Below are 10,183 nucleotides of genomic sequence, written 5' to 3'. Positions count from 1 at the left end.
AATACAAATATATCTAAGAGCAAAATTTGGACTTGATGAGCTTTCAATCAAGAGGGGCACAGAGTCGGGTGGTTAGAATGAAATGGGATGTGAAGCGTTAACTACCTACAAGCCTCAGATGGTCTGAGATGCTCCAATAGGCTACCATTGACTTGACTGATGACATCTGTGGAAGCTTCTGGTAAGATCATATATCAAACACTCTGGTTGCCACCACTTCCTAACATCGGAATTGTCCTGCAGATGAACTGACCCATCTATTCCCAAAGTCCCCTTTCTTCTCCTCAATGACCCTCACCCCACGTGTAATCAGTCTCCACTTCCTTAGAGAGACCTGAGTTTCTTCAGCTGTTCGCATTAAAAAGAACATTTCTCCTTCTTTAGATGTTTATCTGTATTATTTTTTCCTAAGATGCCTGGATGAATTAAGATCTAATGGGGGTGTATCTGGTAGGAGTTAGGGGAACAGGTGAATATTAAAATCCAATGTATGAAATTCTCAAAGAATGAGTAAAATATTTTAAGGATTTTAAAAATAAACATTTTTTAAAAAGGAAAACGACTTATGACTTCTATCCTACTGTGTTCTCAGCCTATTTGATTGAACTGCATTTACAAGAACAATTTAATAACCAATCTTACATTTGGTTTCCCAGGCAAATCAACATTTACAACCTTAGCTGAAATCTTAAGATATGTACTCTTCCATGCTCCTGTCTCAGAGAGAACAATATGTTCATTTGTGTGTGTGTGTGTTTGTGTGTGAGAGAGAGAGACAGAGACAGAGACACACAGAGAGAGATTTTGTTGAAAACAAACTTACAAAACAACTATCCACCATAAATGCTAAAAGCAGCATACATATATTGCTTGATAAAAGTTTGTTCACTACTTTGGGAGAGTTGATATCAGTCCCTAATAATACTATGTTTAAGACATTGTAAAATATTCCTTTTTTCTTTCCCAGGTGGTGCATTCTGAGATATTCAGTAAATACGAAGCAAAAACTCTTTGTTAGGGACACAGAAACACAGGCATAGGTAAAGTGAAATCATATACAGGGAGGCAAGATTCTGAATTATGTAACAGCTTGCAGTCAAAAGGAGACAGAAGGCATAGAAAGAAAAATAAAAATTCAGCTCACAGAAGAGAAAAGTATAGAATTCAACTTACAGGATTCCATTCTTTTGTTCTACTATGTGGAGCCTGGGGAATCAAACTCAGGCCATCAGGATTGGTGGTTAACTAAACTATCTTACCAGCCCTAAAGGTATTTTTTAATAAAAAGTTATATAAGTCCATCTCAAAATCATTTAAAAAGGAAATATAAGGAATAAAAAGGGAAAAAGAAACAAAATATATAACAACCAAATTGAAAAACCATAGGACTGAGAAAATAATTGAATTTGTGAACTTGAAGATAAAATGAAAATTATCTGACTAATAGAGGAAATATGAGGTAAAAATCAAAGAAACTAATAGAACCGAATAGACCTATATGTCAATATCCCCCAAACTAAATAACAGCACACATCACAGTCAATTATCCTAAGAACAAGTGATAAAGACATTAAACCTGCTATAAAAAATGGCATATTTCGCTCCCTCCCTCCCTTCTTTGGCGGCTTAGCACCTCCCAGCTCAGCCTGCTCGGGCGCTGGGACCGAACCTGAATCAGGAGGGTAAAGGGGAGGGCGGTAGCTCCTTTGTCTCCATAGCCTGCCTGCAGCAAGTAGGGTGGGCCCTTTGTTTGCGAGCTACACAAGCAGCACGGAGTTTCGATCTGGGCACCTGGAGAAACATCATTTTGGTGAGTGAGTGCTGCAGCAGCCGGGAACAGGGAACTCAGATGTTCCTCATCCCTCCTACACTTCCTGGTCATCCTACAGGGGCTATACTGCCTGATACCTCCTCTCTCTTCCTATCCCATCCGGCTTACATCCAGATCCCCCCACCCCCTGTCTCCCTCCCTCCCTCCCTTCTTTGGCGGCATAGCACCTCCCAGCTCAGCCTCCTTGGGCACTGGGACCAAACCCAAAGCGGAGGGCAAAGGGGAGGGCGGTAGCTCCTTTGTCTCCATAGCCTGCCTGCAGCAAGCAAGGTGGGCGCTTTGTTTGCGAGCCACCCAAGCAGCACAGAGATCCGATCTGGACACCCAGGAGAAACATCACTGGGGAGTGACATCACTGGAAAGGTACATCAGTGGGCAAGAAGACCTGATCCTGTAAAGGAAGATCCATAGGGGAGCATTCGGAGGAAAAGATGGGAAGGCGCCAAGGCAAGAATTCACCCAACAATCTGAAAAACAACATGAAACCACCAGAACCCAGCGACCTCACAACAGAAGGACATGAATACCTTAATCAAGAAGAAGTAGAAAAAACTGACTTCATGAAAGTGATAGAGGCCCTTAAACAGCATGTAAAAAACACCCTTATAGAAATGGATGAGAAATATAACAGAAAGTTTGAAGAATTGAATAAATCAGTGAATGATACCCTAGAAAACCAAGGAAAAACAATCAAACAGATAATGGAAACAGTTCAAGACTTGAAAACTGAAATGGAGGCAAAGAAGAAAACACAAACAGAGGGCCGGCTGGACATGGAAAATCTAGGTAAACTTATAGAGACTACAGAAACAAGCATAACCAGCAGAATACAAGAGATAGAAGAAAGAATCTCCGATTCTGAGGATAACATAAAGAAAATAAACGCAGTGATCAAAGAAAACAGCAAGTCCAACAAACTCTCATCACAAAACATTCAGGAAATATGGGACACAATAAAAAGACCAAACCTAAGAATAATTGGAGTAGAAGAAGGAGAAGAAGTGCAGCTCAACGGTCCAGAAAAAATACTTAATAAAATTATAGAAGAAAACTTTCCCAACCTAAAGAAAGATGTACCTATGAAGGTTCAAGAAGCATACAGAACATCAAATAGGCTGGATCAAAAAAAAAAAAACATCCCCTCGCCATATAATAATCAAAACACAAAATATACAGAATAAAGGAAGAATATTAAGAGCCGAAAAGGAAAAAGGCCAAGTTACTTATAAAGGTAAACCTATCAGACTTACACCTGACTTCTCTATGGAAACCATGAAAGCCAGAAGGACCTGGATAGATGTACTGCAAAAACTAAGAGACCATGGATGCAAGCCCAGACTACTATATCCAGCCAAGCTTTCGTTCACTATAAATGGGGAAAACAAAATTTTCCAGGATAAAAACAAATTTAAATAATACGTAGCCACAAATATAGCCTTACAGAAAATAATAGAAGGAAAATCACTAACCAAGGACTCCAACAATGACCACAATAACTCAGACATCTAGAGACCCTTCACCAGCGCAACTCAAAGAAGGGAAACACACAAACCCTACTACTAAAAAAGTGACCGGAGTTAACAACCACTGGTCATTAATATCACTTAATGTCAATGGGCTGAACTCACCTATAAAAAGGCACAGGCTAAGAGATTGGATACAAAAACAGGATCCAACATTCTGCTGTTTACAAGAAACACACCTCAACCACAAAGACAGGCACCTACTCAGAGTAAAGGGCTGGGAAAAGGCTTATCAAACAAATGGACCTAAGAAACAAGCAGGTGTGGACATACTAATTTCTAACAAAGTTGACTTCAAACTTAAATCAATCAGAAGAGATGGAGAGGGATATTTTATACTCATAACAGGAACAATTAATCAGGATGAAGTCTCAATCCTGAATATCTATGCCCCAAATATAAAAGCGCCCACGTACGTAAAAGAAACATTACTAAAATTCAAGGCAGCCATCAAACCACACACACTAATAGTAGGAGACTTCAACACTCCTCTCTTACCAATGGACAGGTCAGTCAGACAGAAACCTAACAGAGAAACTAGAGAATTAATGGAGGTAATGAAGCAAATGGACTTAACAGGCATCTATAGATTATTCCACCCAAATAGGAAAGAATATACCTTCTTCTCTGCAGCTCATGGAACCTTCTCAAAAATTGACCACATACTCAGTAACAAAGCTAACTTACACAGTTACAAAAAAATATTAGTAACCACCTGTGTCTTATCAGATCACCATGGATTAAAGTTAGACTTCAACAACAATGCTACCCCCAGAAAGCCTACAAACTCATGGAAACTGAACAGTCAACTACTGAACCACACCTGGATTAAGGAAGAAATAAAGAAAGAAATTAAAGTCTTCCTTAAATTCAATGAAAATAAAGAAACAACATACTCGAACTTATGGGACACTATGAAAGCAGTCCTAAGAGGAAAGTTCATAGCAGGAAGTGCCCACTTAAAGAAAACAGAGAAAGCACATATTGGAGACTTAACAGCCCACCTGAAAGCTCTAGAAAAAAAAAAGAAGCAGACTCACCTAGGAGGAGTATAAGACTGGAAATAATCAAACTGAGGGCGGAAATCAACAAACTAGAAACACAGAAAACAATCCAAAGAATCAATGAAACAAAAAGCTGGTTCCTGGAGAAAATCAACAAGATTGATAAACCCCTATCCAATCTAATCAAACGGCAGAGAGAGAATACGCAAAAGTATAAGATCAGAAACGAAAAGGGGGACATAACCACAGACACAGAGGAAATTCAGAGAATCATTAGATGTTATTACAAAAGCCTGTATAACACAAAACTGGAGAATGTAAAGGAAATGGACACTTTTTTAGATAAATATCATATACCAAAGTTAAACCAGGACCAGGTGAACAATCTAAACAGACCTGTTGGTGGCAAAGAATTAGAAGCTGTTATCAAAAACCTCCCTACCAAAAAAAGCCCAGGACCATATGGTTTCAATTCGGAATTCTACTAGAACTTCCAAGAAGAGCTAATACCTATACTCCTTAATTTATTCCACAATATAGAAAGAGATTCCTTTTATGAAGCGACAGTTACTCTGATACCAAAACCACACAAAGACTCAACCAGGAAAGAGAATTACAGGCCAATCTCACTCATGAACATCGACTCAAAAATCCTCAACAAAATACTGGCAAACCGAATCCAAGAACACATCTGAAAAATTATCCATTATGATCAAGTAGGCTTCATTCCTGAGATACAGGGCTGGTTCAACATATGAAAATCTATCAATATAATCCAGCGTATAAATAAACTGAAAGAAAAAACCATATGATCATTTCATTAGATGCTGAAAAAGCATTTGACAAAATTCAACATCCATTTATGTTAAAAGTCTTGGAGAGATTAGGGATACAGGGTCATACCTAAATATAATAAAAGCTATATACAGCAAGCCAACAGCTAACATCAAATTAAATGGAGAGAAACTCAAAGCCATCCCACTTAACTCAGGAACACAACAAGGCTGTCCATTCTCGCCATACCTCTTCAATATAGTGCTTGAAGTTCTAGCAATAGCAATAAGACAACATAATGGGATCAAGGGGATTCGAATTGGAAAGGAAGAAGTTAAACTTTCGTTATTTGCAGATGATATGATAGTGTACATAAGCGAACCCCAAAACTCCACCAAAGAGTTTTTACAGCTGATAAACAGCTTTAGTAATGTGGCAGGATATAAGATCAACTCCAAAAAATCAGTTGCCCTCTTATACACAAAGGATATGGAAGCAGAGAGGGAAATCAGAGAAGCTTCTCCATTCACGATAGCCACAAACAGCATAAAATATCTTGGGGTAAATCTAACCAAGGAAGTGAAAGATCTATTTGACAAGAACTTTAAGGCATTGAAGAAAGAAATTGAAGAGGATACCAAAAAATGGATGGACCTCCCTTGCTCTTGGATTGGGAGGATCAACATAGTAAAAATGGCAATTCTACCAAAGGCAATTTATAGATTCAATGCAATCCCCATCAAGATCCCATCAAATTCTTCACAGATCTGGAGAGGACAATAATCAAATTTATATGGAAAAACAAAAAACCCAGGATAGCCAAACCAATCCCATACAATAAAGGATCTTCTGGAGGCATTACCATCCCTGACTTCAAACTCTATTAAAGAGCTATAGTAATGAAAACAGTGTGGTACTGGCATAAAAACAGAGAAGTCGACCAATGGAATTGTATAGAAGACCCGGATTTTAACCCACAAACCTATGAACACCTGATTTTTGATAAAGGAGCTAAAAGTATACAATGGAAGAAAGAAAGCATCTTCATCAAATGTTGCTGGCACAACTGGATGTCAACCTGTAGAAGAATGAAAATAGACCCATATTCTTAGGTTTGGTCTTTTTATTGTGTCCCAGATTTCCTGAATGTTTTCTGATGTGAACTTGTTGGTTTTGCTGTTTTCTTTGATCAGTGTGTTTATTTTCTCTATGGTATCTTCAGTGGCTGACGTTCTTTCTTCTATCTCTTGTAATCTGTTGGTAGTACTTGTCTCTGTAGTTCCTGTTCGTTTACCCAGATTTTCCATCTCCATCCTTCCCTCGGTTTGTGTTTTCTTCATTACTTCCATTTCATTCTTCAAGTCTTGAACCGCTTCCCTTACCTGTTTGATTGCTTTTTCTTGTTTCTCTTTGTTTTCTTGGGTATCTTTGAGCGATTTATTCATTTCCTCTACCTTTTTGTTTGTAATCTCTAATTGTTTATGGCAGTTTTTCACCTCCTGTTTAAGGTCTTCTATTATTTTCATATAATTCACCTTTGAGTCATTTTCTTCTAATTCTTCTGGGGTGGGGTGTACAATTCTTCTTATTTCGGGATCCCTGGATTCTGGTGATATCATGTTGCCTTTCAGGTTGTTGAAGGAATTCTTGCATTGGCGCCTTCCCATCTCTTCCTTCAAATGGAGCCAGGAGAGACCTGGTGTCTTGGTCCAGTCTTTGCTGTGACTGACTCTCTGTGACTACATCTCTTCAGTGTAGAAGCAGGAACTGTCCCGTCCAGATGGAACTCCTCAGCACCAAAACATGGACGCCTGGTAGTCCAATGACCCGCGGACAAAATGGGGAACTTGGGGGGCAGGGTGGGGATGTGTAGAACACAGGACACCCTGCTGACAAGCTGAAGGTGCACGTGCTCCCTTTCACGGGTCCTTGAGGCCTGCCCAGTAGGCAGGCACTCACCTCTCTGGGTGGGTAGCCTTAGTGTAGGAGCTTAAAACTGTTCTAATTTTTTTTTGTAAATGTGGAAATTTACTTTGTTACCAAGTATGTGATCAATTTTCAAGAAGGTTCCATGAGATGCTGAGAAGAAGGTATATTCTTTCCTATTTAGGTGGAATGTTTTTTAGATGTCTATTAAGTCCATTAGATTCATGACTTCCATTAGTTCTCTTATTTCTCTGTTAGGTTTCTTTCTTGTTGACCTGTCCATTGGTGAGAGAGGAGTTTTGAAGTCTCCTACTATTAGTGTGTGGGGATTGATGTGCTTTGAGTTTTAGTAATGTTTCTTTTACATATGTGGGTGCTTTCATATTAGGGGCGTAGATATTCAGTATAATGAAGTGTGGAATATATACACATTAGAGTACTTCTTAGCAATAAAAAACAATGACGTCTTGAATTTTGCATGCAAATGGATAGAAATAGAACACACTATCCTGAGTGAGGTAACCCAGACCCAAAGGATGAATATGGTATGTACTCACTCATTTTGGACTCTAGCCATAAACAAAAAAACATTAAGCCTATAGTTTGCAAGCCTAGAGAAGCCAAATAAGAAGGTGAACCCAAAGAAAAACCTATATAGATCATCCTGCAAATTGGAAGGGAACAAGATTGCAGGGCAAAAGTTTGGAGCATGGAGATGGGGATAGGGGTGGGGAAAGGGGAGAGGGGGGGAGAGAAGGGAGAAAGGAAAGACTGGAGAGAGCTTGGGGGAGTGGGAGGGTGGAGATGGAGGAAGGGTGGATATAGGAGCAGGGAAGAAGATATCTACACTAGGGAAGCCATTTTAGAGTTGACAAGAGACTTGGCTCTAGAGGGGATCCCAGGTGTCCATGGGGATGTCCCCAGATAGGTCCTTGGGCAGCGGAGCAGAGGGTGCCTGAACTGGCCTCGCCCCACTATCACACTGATATTTATCTTGATTATCACCATAGAATCTTTATTAGGCTACGGATGCAGATAGAGACAGAGACCCTTATCAGAGCACCGGACTGAGCTCCCAAGGTCCAGTTGAAGAGCATAAGGAGAAAGAAGATGAGCAAGGAAGTCTGGACCACGAGGGGTTGGTCCACCCACTGAGACAGTGTGCCTGTTCGAATTGGAGCTCACCAAATCTAGCTGGACCAGGACTGAATGAGCATGCAATCAAACAGGACTCTCTGAATGTTGCTGACAATGCGGGCTGACTGAGAATCCATTGATAAAGGCACTGGGTCTTGTTTCTACTGCATGTACTGTTTTTTGGGACCCTAGTCTATTTGAAAGCAAAGGTTCCTAGGCCTGCATGTAGGGGGAAGGGCCTTGGCCTTCCTACAGGGCAGGGTTCCCTGCCCTCTCTTAAGGAGGGAGGGTGAGGGAAGAGGATGGATGGGGGATCAGGAGGAGAATGGGAGGAGGGGAGGAAGTGTAAATCTTTGAATGGAAAAAAGAAAAAAAAAGAAAAATCTTGTGCTAAACCAAAGAGAGCACAATATTATTTCATATATGTTTAGCCTATTATTTTAACTCTGGTGAATTATTCATATATCAGACCCACAATATAGCAAGTTGTCATTAATATAACAGTTGGCATTTTTAATTTCCAGGTTCCTGTATATCCCTATACGTTTAATGTCTTCAAGTCATTAAATACATCGTCACATGGTTTCCTAGTTAGGTTTCTACTTTTGTGATAAGACACCACTGCTAAGAGGAACTTGTGGGGGGAAACCTTTATTTCGTCTTACAACTCTCAAATGAGAGCAAGAACTTTAGGCAAAAGTAGTTATGTTAGTAGAATAATCTCACACGAAAGAAGAGTGTTGTTTACTGGATTGTTCCTCATAGATTTTTCAGCCTACTTTCTAATAGTGTTGTGCCGAGATTACGACCCCCTAGATAGAGACCCCCAGAGAGGCCCAGACTGTAATAAGCAAGGTTTAATGAGCATAATACATACATGTTCGGAACTCCTGTCTCCAAACACCGTGTGCAGCGAGGTAGAGAGAAATTAAGAGTTCCTTTGTGGGGTTAGTTTATTTTAAAGGCAAGAATCATAAGCAGCCCGTCTGGGTGGTGGGGAGCAGGGTCTGGCATGGGTGCAAGGTCTCTGATTCTTTCCATCCTTCCTTGTTATCAAGCAAGGCCAAACCATTCCTGAGTGAGGCCATCCTTATCACCAGATGGTCCAGTCCTGACTGTATGCTTTGTATTCTCCCGAGTGGCAGGGGGTGGGTGTGGGGGGTGGGTGAGCGCTATCCTTCCTGGGAGCATGAGACTAGCCTGGGGTTTCTAATTTTAAAACATTCTGCTAGGAAATTTCTTCTGGTCCCTTAAGAATAAGGGGGGTGGCCTTGCTTGCTAACAAAGAGGGATGGAAAGAAGCAAAGACCTTGCACCCATGCCAGACTCCCCCCCCCCCCCCACTTCCACCGCACTGAAAGGCTGCTTGTGATTCTTCCCTTTAAAATAAGCTAACCGCACAATGGAACTCTTAACTCCTCTCTCTACCTTGCTGTAACCCGGAGACAGGGTTTCCGAACATGTTTGTATTATGCTCATTAAACCTTGCTTATTAGAGTCTGGGCCTCTCTGGGGGTCATAATCTGAGCACAAACAATATCACCCAGAACATCCAGCCCAGGAGTGATTCCATCCACAGTAAAACATTCCCTACCCCATCAGTAATTAAATTTAGCTAAAATATATAGCCAAGTATGGTGGCTCATGCTTTTAACTAAGGAGGGAGAGGCAGGCACCGGTGCAACTCTATGACTTGGAGGCCAGCTTGGTCTACAGAGAGCCAGAATAGTCAAGGATACAAGAGAGAAATTGTCTCCAAAACAAAAACAGTAACAACAAGAGCAGCAACAACAAAAAGATAATGCACCTGAGACTTGTCTTACTGACCTGCCTGATGGAGGTATTTACTCAGCTGAAATTCCCTTTTCCCATATGTCCCTACCTTAGGTCCTTTTGTCAAAAAATAATCAGCATAGTTATGATGTGATAATAGTGTTGAGGATGAAAATGATCGTGATGGTGCTGTCCACTGAGAAGATGACTGTGAG

The sequence above is a fragment of the Microtus pennsylvanicus genome, chromosome X (genome assembly GCF_037038515.1).
Source record: "Microtus pennsylvanicus isolate mMicPen1 chromosome X, mMicPen1.hap1, whole genome shotgun sequence".
Classification (NCBI taxonomy): domain Eukaryota; kingdom Metazoa; phylum Chordata; class Mammalia; order Rodentia; family Cricetidae; genus Microtus; species Microtus pennsylvanicus.
Note: the sequence above shows the minus strand (reverse complement) of the source record.